The following is a 14,721-nucleotide window of genomic DNA, read 5'->3' as shown; positions in this document are numbered from 1 at the left end:
CCTACAACTGTCAATAAACAAAGAAAAAAAATGTACCACTGGATTCGGTTAAGGCTTTATTAATGAACTGATCTCAATGCATTTAGAAGGCGAGAGAACAAGAAATTAATGGCTACTTATCTATGAAATAACAGATGCAAAACTTAAAACTTTACTCCTTACAAAAATATTGCATATTACCACAGAAAATTAAGACCTCATATCCAGTATTGTGATTTGTTCCCATATAATCTATCACATGTATTGTTCTTAATTTTTTTAAATTTGTTAACCAGGTAAGCTCACATGACAAAAGATTCCCCTTTAAGGTACAACCTGGAAAAACTGGTTAAGTGACCTTGTTCAAACCACACAGTCTGCAAATGGAAACGGAGGAAGTCAAACTCAGGATTAAATGATTAAAGCTTGTTAGCAGTCTATAACCTTGACTATCTGATCTCAACTGCCAGAGTACATAGCAATATTAGTACTAGTCCTTTGCAGAGTCCCTGTAGGTACAGTATTCATATCATCATTATTCTCATAGTTCTGTTTATACTTGCAAGACGTTTTGGCTACACAGAAATGGAAAAAAAAATCAGTAATCCCTTTCTAGCCACCATGGAATGATAACTTTGCTCTTTCTTCCCTGAACACTGCAATGAGGTATGGCATCAGAAGGCATAAAGTAACCTTCCATGCCACAGGCTGGAGAATGTGTTCACCCACTGTTCTGGTGCAATATGCAGAAGTGGGATGCACAGTAATAAAATGTGTCAGCAGCTATCACAATATCAACAGCCAAAACAAACACTGGCAAATTAAGAACCCTGAAACTTTCCTTCATTTGAATTTATACATATTTTCTGGCACCAAGAACCCCTGAAACTCTCACTGGAAAATCCGGTAATGAATCAATATCACTGGAAGAGAATCAGGCTCTATGACATTGGTGGACAGCTTTCTGCTTGAAAAGGGATATGATTTTAAAGTAATATGAATAAAAGTGCTGAGAATCATACCATTCAACGCCACTATGTTATCAGAGTAGTAACTACTGCCCTCTCAAACAAAAAACTTCAAAGGATGAGGAATTAGTTGAAAGGTAGAACAATGAAGGGTATACAAACACTGCTAGCTAGCTATGAGAAAATACTGAGAATGCATATCCCTCTGCTTGATGGAGCAAAATGTTGACCTCTTTTTTTTACATACTCCAACTAAATTAATTTACATTGTGTCAGAAATGCTAAAAATCAAAAGCATATTGGCCAATTGTGAGGCAACGCTTCTAGCTTTCAGACTGCCTGTGATGATGCAGATTTTATAAGTGGCTGGGGGTCTGGATAAGCTAGCAATGGAAGTATAGGTTTGTATGGATAAAACCAGCATGCCTTTGGCGGGGGGGTGGGGGAGGTGGGTTACAGTAGAGAAAGTACAGTTTTGTACCTACCATAAATGTAGATGTCCGAACAGGATAGCATCTGCAGTCCTAACAAATGGGTTGTCCTGTCATCAGGCAGCCCTTTGGTCGGCCGGATTACAAAGTCTGGGTCTGGCCTCGGCTGGTGTCGCACTTCACCCGACGTCATCTCTGCTGGTCTTCGGGTATAAAGGCATCAGCCGACGCCATTTTCCTCAGTGTTTCTTGCCCCAGATGCCAGTTGCCCTCTTGGAAAACTAAATTTTGGATAAATGCCAATGTTTCCAAAAAATAGTAGGCAAACACAAAAATAAGCATGTATGTACATATATACAACCAAATACACCATAAGACTTCCCCCCATAGCTAGCTATTAGGAGGGTAAATACCCTAGGAGTACCACAGAGGGGAAGGAGGGTGGGTAATCCTGACTGCAGATGCTATCCTGTTCGGACATCTACATTTATGGTAGGTACAAAACTGTACTATGTCCTTCAAGGATGCATCTGCAGTCCTAACAAATGGGTAGAATACCATAGCCAAACTACGGGAGGAGAAAGAAGAATTATGGTGTAGTTAGGATCCCTTGCAATACAGCAGTGGCAAACCCTGCTCGGGATCTAGAGTATAGAGGTAAGTTGTAATGCTTGGCAAATGTATGCACGGAGGTCCAAGTAGCCGCCTCAATAATGTCCTTGGTAGCCACTCCTCGTAAGAAAGCTGTGGTAGTGGCTGTAGCCCTTGTAGAGTGAGGTCTTATGTTCTGTGGAATTTGCTTTCCATGGTAGGAGTAACAGAATCTTATGCAATTTCCTATCCACTTGGAGATTGTCTGTTTGGAAATTGCTTTTCCTTCCCTTCCTGTTGCATAAGCTACTAAAAGCTGGTCAGTTTTTCTATTGACCTTGGTTCTGTCCAGGTAGTAGCGCAACTGTCTATGTACATCCAAGGTATGCAGCAGTCTTTCCCCCCTGTTCTGTGGATTGGGAAAGAAGGTAGGTAGGTGGATTGCCTGGTTTAGAGACACTCTGGATACCACCTTAGGCATAAATGTAGGATTAGTTCTCATGGACACTATCTTGATGGAAGATTAGGAAGGGTTGTACTGCCATTAAGGCCTGTAGTTCAAACCCTTCTTGCTGAAGTAATTGCCAGTAGGAAAGCAGTTTTCCATGATAGGTGTTGAAGATCTGCTGTTGCTGCTGGTTCAAATGGAGGGAGTGTCAATTTTTCTAGCACAAAGTTCAAGTCCCATGCTGGTAATGGTGGTTTCCTAGGAGGTTTTACATTCTTGATTCCTCTGAGGAACTGCCTGAGTAGAGGATGTGAGAAGACAGGGGATCAAGCTGTATTCTGCAGAAATAGCTGATGCATGTATCTTGATGGAGGAATAGGACAGGCCTGTATGGAGAAGCTCTGCCAAGTACTCCAGGATGTTAGCAATATCTATCTTTGACGCATCTTTTCCTCTTTCAGTACTCCAAATGACAAACCTTTTCCATTTTCCTGCATAGTTCCTTCTTGTTGAAGGTCTGCGGGCCTCAAGGATAATGTCTTTAACCCTTTGGGATAAATCTGGGTTAGTTGCTGTTATTTGATGTTCCAGGCAGTCAGTTGCAGAGTTTTTAGGTTTGGATGCATGATGTTGTAGTCGTTCTGAGTTAACATCAAAGGCATCAGGGGTAGTGTCCACGTTCTCCCCCGAGACATGCTCCTCAGCAATGGATACCAGTGTTGTCTTGGCCAATTTGGAGCTATCAGAATTATCCTTGGACATTCCTCTTTGATTTTCAGTAGTACCTTGTGCATCAAAGGAAGAGGTGGAAATGCATATGCTGTCAGGCTTTTCCAACTGAAGGATAGAGAGTCCACCTTCCATGCAAGTGGGTGGTATGTCCTTGTGCAGAATTTCTTGAGCTGGTGATTGAGTGGGGATGCGAATAGGTCTATTTGTGGCATTCCCATTTCTTTGTGATGGCCTTGAAGATGTCCGGGTGTAGCATCCACTCGTGAGCATCCGAGGTAGTTCTGCTTAACATGTCTGCTAGGATGTTTTCTTTTCCTGGTACAAATATTGCCTGTAACTGGATGTTGTAGCTCAGAGCCATATTCCAAAGGTCCAGAGTCATTCTGCATAGGGGGTATGAATGAGTGCCTCCCTGTTTGTTGATGTACCACATGACTGTGGTGTTGTCTGTCCTTATCATTAAATGGCCTTCTTTGAGGAATGGTCTGAAATTCTGGATTGCTAGTTTTACTGCCAGCATTTCTTTTTGATTTATGTGCAGGTGCAGCTGGTCTTGAGTCCACAATCCTTGTATGCATTTGTCCAACATGTGCGCCCCCCAGCCTAGGTCTGAGGCGTCCGTTGTGATGGTTTGGCTTGCTTGAAAGTTGTGGAAGGGCAAGCCTGGGTTTGACTGGCATGCTTGAGCCCACCATAGGAACTCTTGTTTCAGGCATGGGATTAGTGGGATTTCGGTTTCTAAGCTGTGCCTGTGTTGAGACCATAAATTCTTTAGGTACCACTGTAGCTTTCTCATATGCAGTCTGGCATGGGGGACCAGGATTATGCATGATGCCATGAAGCCCAAGGCCTGCAGTACTTTCCTTGCTGGTTTGTTCTGCTTTGTTAATGCCAAGAAGTAAAGAGGGAGTTGTTCTTGTTTTTCTGCAGTTAGGAATGCCATCTGTTTTACTGTGTCCAATTCCGCACCCAAGAATGTTCTTGTTTGGGATGGTATCAGTCTTGACTTTTTTAAATTGGCTGTGTATCCCAGGGCTTGTAGTAAGCAAATGACTCTTTGTAAGTCTTTTGTCAGCTTGCTTTTGTTGTCCGCTTGTATCAGGCAGTCGTCCAGGTATGGATAAATTTGGATTCCCTGTAGCCTGCAATGAGCGATTACTGATGCCAGGCATTTTGTGAATACTCTGGGCGCAGTAGATAAGCCAAAGGGCAATGCTGAGAATTGATACTGCTCTGATCCTGCAAGAAATCTGAGGTATCTTCTGCAATTTGGTCGTATGGGCACGTGCAGGTATGCCTCCTTGAGATCTAGAGTTACCAGCCAACACTCCTTGCCCAGCATGGGAAGAAGTTGCTGTAGGGTCAGCATTTTGAATTTTGGGACAATGATGAATGTGTTTAAGGTGGACAGGTCGAGAATAGGTCTCCAACTTTTCTCTTTTCTTGGTACTAGGAAGAGTCTGGAGTGGAATCCTTTGCCCTGTTCTGTTGGTGGTACTCTTTCCACAGTTCTCATCTTTGTTAATTGAGCTATCTGCTTTAGAGCTTCTGTTTTCTGATTTGGAGGTAGGTTTGGCATTCCTCTTTTTACTGGTAAGGTGTGGAAGTGAAACCTGTAGCCTTGGTCTATGGTCTGCAAAATCCACTTGTCTTTTGTGATATAGTGCCAATTTTTTGAAAATAAGGCTAACTTTCCGCCTAAGGGTGCTGCTATTTGTTCCCTGGTAGGCGGTGTCAGAGCCAAGTCACTGTGATTGTCCTGTTGCAGTGGCAGTGGTTGTGTCTGTGCCTCGCTGGTTATTGCCTTGCCACTGGCGTCCTCTGTAGGCACCTCCTCTGGATTGATTTCTGCCTCTGGAACGTCTATTCCTGCCTCTCTGAGATTTAGAGGAGTCTGGAAAGGACCAATTTTTGGAAGGCCAGTTCCTGCTAAACCTTGGGGGCTGAACCTGTAAGAAATCCTTAACTGTTTGTACAGATTTTGCCTTATCTTCCATTTTCTTCATTACTTGCTGAGCAGGAGAACCAAATAGACTGGCCTTATCCATAGGAGCATCTAACAGCTTTGCTTAACATGATCCGGCAAGACCAGTTCTTTCAACCATGCATGCCTTCTTATAACTGTGCCAGTCATGGCTGATCTAAATGAAGCCCCCAGTGCATCATAGCCACATTTTAAGGAATGGTTACTAACCTGCTGAATGTTATTCACCATTTCTAAAACATATTTCTTATCTAAGGAGTCATCAGAGGACAGTTTCTTAGTTAACTGATCAAGCATAAACTCTTGGTATTGGATCATATGAAACTGACAGTTCAAAGCTCTAGCTGAGAGAGTAGCAGAGGTGTAAACTTTTACCCCATCTCTCTAAGGACCTGGATTCCCTTTCAGAAGGGAGAGGGTTTTGCTGAGGTCGGCTACTGCCTTAGGCCCCTGGGAGATAGTCTCAGGATCTGCAAGTGGGGCCTTATATAGGTGGTGATGAGTGTCCGGTACCCTGTAAAACCTATCTGGTTTGGCAGGGGCTGGAGGTAAAGTATCAGGAGCAGTGCAAACATCATTAAATGCATCATCCACAACAGGCAGAACTGGAGGTATAGCTAAAAGTGTAGAAAGGTCCTAAGCCTTTTTCTTGAATCTGAGAAATCTTGTCCCTGCCATTGGAATTGCTCTCTCATGGCATGTAAGGTTTCCCAAAGGAAAATTCCTCTGGTGGAGAGGCAGATGGAATAGATTCTTCAGCATCGGAATCTTCATAAGTAGAAAAAGGAGCCTCTGGATGGTCTGTAATGTCTGAGTCATCAGAAGAATCATCTGAGGACACTGGCTCTGGGGGCTCTGCTCTAGGTCTCTTTTCTGGAGGCTGAGAGGCCCTGTCTGGGTGAGATTGGGATCCCCTAATTAAAGAGATGAGATCCTCTGCCAGAGTAAGCATTTGAGAACTGGAACTGGGCCTGTGTGAGGGGGGCTTAACAGGCACTGATTTAGCAGTTTTGGCTGCTTTAGCCCTGGCAAAGGCCTTAATGGACATGGCTGCAGGAGGCCTAGCAGCACCACGTGCTGGGGTAGAGACATCCAAAGGGATGGTGTCTGATAATTCTATAGGAACCACATTAGTAGGCAAAACTTCAGAGGCCGATTCAACTAGGGTAGCAGGAGCCTCGGTAGTAGTCATGGATTCGCTGAAGATTGACCCGTTTGCTCGGTTTCGCCGAAACCGAGACAGTCGCGTTTGCTTAACCGTGGTTTCGGCCGAAACCGGAGACCGCGCGTGTCGGTCTGTTTCTTTGCGTTTCTTAGCAATTTGGGAAGTCAGCCGATCCGGCGGCATAATGTACGCAAAATCTGAGCCGAAAACTGTTCAGCAAACTCCGACCGACGCCTAAGCGTTCGTCGGTTGAAGGAAGCACAGGCTAAACAGGCTGCTACGTCGTGGTCTGGGCCTAAACAAGGTAAGCAGTAAGAGTGGAAATCTTTATGAGGTATTTGTTTCCCACAAGTTAAACAGTTATTTACATTTTCTGACATCGGCTGAGGCAAGAAAGAGTCCCCAACGGGGTACTTAGCTTTTTAGAAGTCTTCGAAGTAGTATTCGGTAGTGGTAATCTCTGGATCTGACCGACCGGCACTTGCGAACAGCTTCTGCTTCGGGCGCCACGCGGCAAGAAAGACTGAGGAAAATGGCGTCGGCTGTTGCCTTTATACCCAAAGACCAGCAGAGATGATGTCGGGTGAAGTGCGTCACCAGCCGAGGCCAGACCCAGACTTTGGAATCCGGCCGACCGAAGGGCTGCCTGACGACAGGACAACCGTTTGTTAGGACTGCAGATGCATCCTTGAAGGACATCAGCCATCTGAGAAAAGGCCCATAAATGCAGCTGTTGCACTTGGAACACAGAGGTGGCAGGGGTTAGTAGTATGAGAGAGCAATGCACTGTAGCTGAGAACTGTGCATGTGGAAGTGTGCACCTGGACCGATCTCAGCTCAGCAGGCACTGCTCTGTACTTTCCTACTGGCAGAGGTAGAGGGATCATTAGGATCATCCAAAAATTCTAACCTCCTTCAGTCTACAGAAAAAGGCACCATTTTTCCAAAAGAGAAGGTAGAAAAAAAAGGCAAGGGGCAAATGAAAAGGAAGAAATCAAAACTGAACATGGAAGGCTTGAAGAACATTACTGTAAGAAAAAAGAGAAAAACATATGCTGACTACATGACTCAAGCTGTGTATTTACAATGCCAGCGAGATGAGAATTTAATACACAATGAAAACAGTGGCATTAACAAGTCTAACAGTGATGAGGATCTATCCCTCGTAACAACTGATAGAGCAGATTATACTGAAGCTGAAGATTCTTCAGAGCTGGTCAGTAAAAATATTCTTGTAAACAGAGATTCAGTTAGAGGAAATGATACTTATTTTCAGAGAAGATAATGAACATTGAATAGTGCATGCTTGCCAGGAGCAAAAATAGAAGATGAGACAAGCCTTGGAAAGCCTTAATGTGAGGAAGTACAGATCCGTTTTTATTCATGTCGGTAGAAAATGATGTAATCTGTAAGGATTCTCTGACTGTTAGTAGGGAAATGACAGCCCTCTTAAGACAGTACAGCTTGTACTTGTGTTAAGCTGTACTTTTCACAAATCACCTATAGAAAGGATAGTCAGGTCAATGTGAATGAAAAGATTTTTTGAGTAAATAGCTACATGGAAAAATATCCGGTTTTAAAAAAAAATGGAAATGTGTATAGCATCTAAGCCTAGTTTTGGGTACACTTGTGTTCAGAGAGGATGACGTGCATTTGTCAAGATCAGGGAAGAGAATTTTTGCAGCAGATATTTTGCAAAATGTGACAAACACTAGGCAGGATTTTTGTCAGGTTGAAAATTTAACAGTTCACAGCAACATTTGATGCATCTCTGATGGTTGTTAATGCTAGGAGCATTAATAATGTTTTTTTTTTTTTTTTATTGGAAAATTTTCTACGTTCCCACATCCCACGAGATTGATGTTATTGTTAGTGAAACATAGTTAAACTATGACTGGAAACCAGTTCTGTCAGGGTATACATGTTTTTACTCTAACAGATATTCTAACAAAAAAAATCAGGTGGAGGTTATGATAGGGATTAAAGATAATTATGAGACCTGTGATTATTACATGTTCAGTGATAACACCAATACTATAGACTGTAACTGCGACAGTAAAGACAACCCGAACATACAATTGTTGGGAGTGCACAGTCCACCAAAGTCAAGTGCAGATGACCTAGAGGAATTCATACATGTCTTCCATGAAACACAGGAAGGAAGAATAATATTAGCTGGGGACTTAAATTTACCAGAAACAGACTGGAATAATATCGATTCAACTATGTTAATGAGGAAATTATTCACAATGTATATTCAGGAACAATTGCTTCAGATTGTAAAAAAAAACTATCAGGAGACGGAACATACTAGACATTGTTTGTGTTGATAAAGAAAGAATAGTTGTGTAAAAGCTTACTATAACCATAGATGTCTTTCTCTTCCAAATTGCAGTATTCTGTGGGTCGCCTCCTCTTGCTATCCGAAGGTCCAGCCAGTCTTCAAAAGTTTGTAGTCACTGCAAGATGCATGGGAGGTCTGACATGGCTAGACAAGTGTGGTCCATAAAAACAACGTCTGCACGCACCAGACCTCAGAACTGAGAGCCCCAGTCAGTCCCCAGTCCCTGGACAAATTGTGCAAGTCCTGTGCTATCCAAGAAGGGAAATGCATGTTAACAGGAGGGGCAGGAGGAAGGGAAGGAATACTGCAACATGGAAGAGAAGGACATCTATGGTTTTGATAAGATTTTACACAACTACTCTATGTCCTTCTATTCACATATTGCAGTATTCTGTACTCTTGGGCGAGTGCCAATGCTCACTGTCAGGAAAGGGGGGGGGGGTGGCCTAGAGGAATTCTCTATGAATCCATGGAGGATAGCCCTGGCTAATCCAGCCCGGGACCTACAGATTTGGTCTAGTTTGTAATGTTTGGTGAACGTGTGAACAATGTCCAAGTGGCTGCCTCTAGAAGAGTGGAAGTGTCCAACCTTTGAAAAAGGCTCCTGAAGGATCCATATTCCTAGTGGAGTGTGCTTTACCCTTGCATCCTAATGATTTCCCACGGTGTGCACAGCAGAAGATAACAGCCCTGGAAATCCATGGATGGTTACTGCTTTCCCCACGGACCTGGGGTGGAAGGAGACAAACAACTGGTCAGACTTCCTGATGGACTTAGATTTGTGCAGGTAAAACCTAAGCTATCTGTGCACATCAAGGGAGTGTAAGCCTCTCTCATGGTCACTTTGTGGATGGGCGAAGAAGGTGGGGAGGTGGATGACTTAGTTTAAGGAAAGCTCATTGACCACCTAGGGCATGAAGGATGGGTTGGTTCTAAGGGTTATCCTGTCTTTGTGGAATATTAGAAAGAGATAATGGCCATGAGAACTTGTAACAGAGATACTTTTCTAGCAGAAGTTAAGGCCACAAAGAGTACCGTTTTCCATGTGCAGATTTCAGGGAAGCCTTAGATGCTGGTTCAAAGGGGGGGGGGGTACCGTGAGTTTCTCCAAAACATAATTCAGGTCCAATGGAGGAGAGATGGACTTCCTCTGGGGCTTGACATGTAGTACTTCCTTTAAGAACAACTATGACGGCAATCTGGAAGCCAGAGGGGGTTCCAGAGTCAGACAAGCTGAAATGGCAGACAGATGAGCCTTGATGGAGAAGTATGCTAATCCTGTCTGTAAGACTTCACAGAGAGGGCAGTATTAAAGGGACCTTTCTCTGTCTCTGGAGGCACCATATGGAGAATCTTTTCCACTTGGATACATAAGATCTCCTTGTATTACATTTTTTGGCCTCCTGCATGACTGTGAGCACATCCTCATTGTATAGGTGTCTGTACGGGATCAGAATTCTATCACCCACAGGGTGAGGTGTAGAGATTGCCAATATGGGTGGATTAGAGATCCCTTGTCCTGTGTGAGAAGGTCCACTCTGTGGGGTAACTTGTAATTGCCCTTGGTTAAATGCAGGAAGAGGGGGAACCAGTGCTGTCTTGGCCAAAGGAGGGTGACCAGCAAGATTTTTGGTCTGTCCTGCTACATCTTTAGTAGGACTTTCTGAATAAGAGGAAAGGAGGGGTATGCACAGAGAAACATCCCCTTCCAAGAAATTGTAAGGCCATCTGTTGCCCTCGCCAGAGGGTTGGGCAGCCTGGTGTGGAAAGAAGGAAGTTGTCTGTTCATGGGGGAGGCAAACAAATCTATTTGGAGGTCTACCCCATCTGTGGACTAGATCCAGGAAAACATCCCTGTGGAGCATAAATTCGTGGGCAGTGACATGGGCCTGCTTAAAGTGTCTGCCTGAGAGTTCTGCTCTGAAGGAATGTAAACTACCTGAAGTGTTACTCCCTGTTGCATGGTCATCTCCCACACTAGAAGAGCTAGTCTGCACAGCAAGTAAGATTTTGCTCCCCCCATTTGTTGACATACACAGAACTGTAGTACTGTCTGTGAACAGTTTTAGAAGGCACGGGTTTAGTTTGGGCTGAAAAACCTTCAAGACTAGAAGAATTGCTCTGATCTCTCTTACATTGACGTGCTCTTGTTTGTGGAAGTCTGAACAGGTGCCCTGGAGTTTTAGGGGGCCTAAAGTTACACCCCAACTGTGGTCTGAGGCATCTGTGTACATTTCCCTGCATTGGCCGGGGGGGGGGGGGTTTGAATAGGTAGGCCCGGGTTGTGGTTCACCTGAATCAACCACCACTGAATCTCTTTCTTGAGGGAGGGTAATAAGGAGATTTTGTACTCCAGAGGATGAGTGCAGAGTCCAAATGGATCTTGGGTACCACTGAAGCTGCCTCATGTGGAGCCTCGCCACTGGTAACACTGAACTAGTGGAAGCCATGTGGCCCAGGAGCCTGAGATACTGCCTGGCAGTCATTTCTTTGGTCTGAAGTACCAAGAGCAGACACTGTGTTTAGTTTTCCACCTTTTGGGGTGGTAGGAAGGCCTTCATGATATCTGTCCAAATCCTGCACCCTAAGAAGACAAGGTCCTGGCCGTGGGTCAGGTTGGACTTGGGACAGTTTATTTGGAAACCCAGTGCTTGCAGGAGGCATAGAGTTTTCTGCAAGTGGAGCAGGTGGGATTCTTTGCAATCCACCTGGATGAGCAGGTCATCTAGGTGAGGGAAAATCTGGATCCCTTGAGTCCTGCAGAAGGCCATCACTGGTGCCAGGCACTTAGTGAAGATCCTTGGTGCTGTAGAGAGACTGAAGAACAAGGCAGAGAATTGATAGTGAGAAGAGGCCACAGAGAAATGTAGGTGTCTTCTGAAACTGGGCCTTATGGGTATGTGAAGGTAGGCATCCTTGATGTCCAAGGTGGCCATTAACCCCTGAGGCAAGCTCAAAGGGAAGACAGTTTGCAAGGTGAGCAGCACTTGCAGGAAAAGATTTAGTTGGGAGAGGTCCAGGATTGGTCTCCTGGGTCCATCTTTTCTTGAGACTAGAAAGAGCCTGGAACAGAAGCCTTTTCTCCTTTCTGTCTGTGGAATAGGCTGGATGGTGCCCTGGGCCGTGAGGTTGTCCAAAACTGTTTGAAGGAGAGGCAGTTGTTCTTTGGGGGGGCTGACGGATACCCCTCCTAGCTGGAGGAGTGATCCATGTCATCAAGTACCCATGTTCTATTATGGATAAGACCCACCTGTCTGTAGGGACGTGTCTCCACACCTGGAGACAGTCATTGAGCCATACTGATACAGGGACGGAAGGAGGGTGGGGGCTTCACAATGGCAGGTAGTCACAGACTACCTGCCTTGTCTTAAAACTGAGGGTTCCGTGCTGGTAATTGTGTAGGTCTGGCAGGAGTTGATTGCTTCCTGGCAGCTTTCCTAAGTCTGGATGGGGGAGCGAGAGCAGAGTGCTTCCTAATAAACTGGGTTTTAGATGGGTAGTTTCTAGGGAACTTGGGGATAAGAGACAAACAAGTGTTTTACATCTTGTAGTTCCCTTCTCCTTTTATTGCAAAGTCTTAAATAGCTCTTTAACCTTAGACCCAAACAGAAATGAGTTGTCTAAAGGGGCACTGAGGAGCTTTGGTCTGATGTCATCATGTAGTGGCTGAAGTCTTAGTCACGAATATCTTCTGAGGACTGAAGCTGATGCAGCAGAGCTAGCAGAGGCCTCAGCAGTATCACAGCTGCACCTAATGGAATGTCTAGTGACCTGGGAGATCATGGAGATGAGGCAGGACAGCTGAGCTTTGGCCGGGAAATCAGGGATGTCAGACAACTGTTTAGAGACTTTTTCCAAAACAGCTAGGGCATATTTGGACATGTGGGTCTGATAATTGTTTATCCTGAAAGCCAGGGTAGAGCATGTGTAGATCTTTTTGCCCAAATGTTCCATAGCCTTGCTGTCTTTGTCCATACGAAAAAGGGAAGGAAGGAAAGAAGGCGTTTGGATGCCTTGTCTGTAGAGACTGAGATTGTGCCTGAGTCTGATGCAGGGCATTTCACTAGGAATTTAGCTGTCTCAGGAACTTTGTAGAACCTATCAGGCCTGCGGGGAGCAGGGGGGCTGTGACTCTGGGTTCAAGGAAGCTGCACTGAAAGCATATAGGAATGCCAGCAGTACAGGGGGATAGCTGAAGGAGCAGGAGACTCCATCTGGAGGAGCTCATAGTACCTTTTCTGTAACTCTGCCATCTCAGAGGAATCCCATATAAAGTGCTCCTTTATCTTAGCTATGTTTTCCCCAAAAGTGAGATCTTCTGCTGGGGAATCCGCTTCAGCAGATTCTTCCACTGGGGAGGCATAGCCAAAAGGGGAGGGGGTAGAGAAACATAGGAGACTGATTCCTCTGAGAAGGACTCAGAGGCTTCTCAGAGGACTCCTCCTCTTCCATCTGAGAAGAGTCTAAGGCTTGAGGCCTAGGACTCAACCAGAGAGTGGGGACTGGTGAAGCTACTGAAGCAGCAGTTCTCAAGGCCATAAATGCATTAAAAAGGCTTTGTGAGAAAGTGTGCCAATCTGGTTGACTTTCCACAGTAGGAAAGGTAAGCTTCCTCTTTTCTTTCTTCTTTAAGGAAGGCCTAGCATGTGTCTGGACTGGAGTAAGCCTGGGGTTGGATGGCAGCGTGGAAGTGGAAGGATCCACCCGGTCAGCCGATGCAAGCCTGGATTCCCCCTTGGCGTCAGAAACAGACGTCTGCAGGGCCTCCGAGGACGTGCCTTCCGTACAGGGTTCTGTGGCTTCCACGTTGGTAACCACTGCACCCGTATCGGACAGATCTGACAGCCCCTCCATACCAAACACTAACCGCTTGAGATGCTGATTCTCCAGGTATATACTTACGGCATGGAGTCTGCTACGCAGTGTTTTCGTAACAGAGGCCTGGCAAATGCGGCAGTCCTTATGGTCATGAGACTGTCCTATACAAAAGAGACAGAGCTCATGGGCATCCTTATGGGGAATCTGACGGCTGCACTTGCACTTACACTTTCTGGATGACATGAACAACCACTAGCATGCAATGACTCAAAAACAAAGGGTCCCCTACGGGGTACTTATCTCAAAGATCCTAGATCTGACAGCCGGTACGGCAGGAACAGCTGACGTTTGGCTGGCGGCAGAGAAGTTCTGAAGTCTGGTGTGTGCATACGTCACTTTTAAGGCCCACTCTCATCTAGCCATGTCAGAGTCCCACACACCTTGCAGTGACTACAAATGTTTTAAGACTGGCTGGATGTTCGGGTAGCATGAGGAGGAGACCCAAGAGTACAGAATACTGCAACATGTGAATAGAAGGACATATTACTGTTACTTCAAGTCAGGTTTTACCACCCTTGATGTGCTGTGATCATAGGGTTAAAAGGTTAATTTGTTGCTAGATTGTTGTTGTTGTGTCTTTCGGCTTTTAGGGGTCGCCACAGCGGAATTCCGGTCCACTAATGATTGGCAGTAGATTTTTACATGCCGAGTTGCCAGCTCTGACGCACAACCATCAACAAAGGTACGCCCATTCATGCATGCCTCCACACAGAAGACGCTCTAGCTGAGAATCGAACAGGACAACATCTATCTGTGAGGCGACAATGCTACCGCAGCACCACCACCGCAGTAAACAACTGTCAAATTGAAATCTAAACCAATGCACATAAGGTTAATTACAGATTAGATGGAAGCAAAACTGTCATTATGTAAAACTAACTGGAGTGAGGTGTTCAGTGGAAAATCTGCAGGTGGAAAGTTTTGAAAGAGAAACTGAGTGCAAACAAATCAAAAAAATGTTTAACATCATGATCTAGGCATACAACATCGAGGGGGATAATTTCCATAAAAACAAGATATCTGATTAAGGTGAGAGAAAAAAAATATAAGAAATGCCAGAGAGGTCGAACTACAACTTTGAAAAATGAAATAAACAAGCTGCACAAACATACTGAGCACAGTTTGAGACAAGATCAAGAAAAGTGAAGAAAATTTATATAAATATTTTGAGCATAATATGAAAACTTTTTATAGATGCATG

The 14,721-nt window shown here is 44.8% G+C and overlaps 1 protein-coding gene across 2 annotated transcripts in view; it reads right to left on the bottom strand.

Annotated features, from left to right (window-relative positions):
- GLRX3 (glutaredoxin 3) overlaps positions 1-14,721 on the bottom strand; it is a 669,028-nt gene that overhangs the window by 112,324 nt on the left and 541,983 nt on the right. The gene's annotated exons all lie outside the window — the stretch shown is intronic.

This window comes from Protopterus annectens, chromosome 14.part0 (genome assembly GCF_019279795.1).
Source record: "Protopterus annectens isolate FY-2018-M chromosome 14.part0, PAN1.0, whole genome shotgun sequence".
Lineage (NCBI taxonomy): Eukaryota > Metazoa > Chordata > Ceratodontiformes > Protopteridae > Protopterus > Protopterus annectens.
The sequence above is the reverse complement of the archived record's forward strand: the minus strand, read 5'-3'. Positions and strand labels throughout refer to the sequence as shown.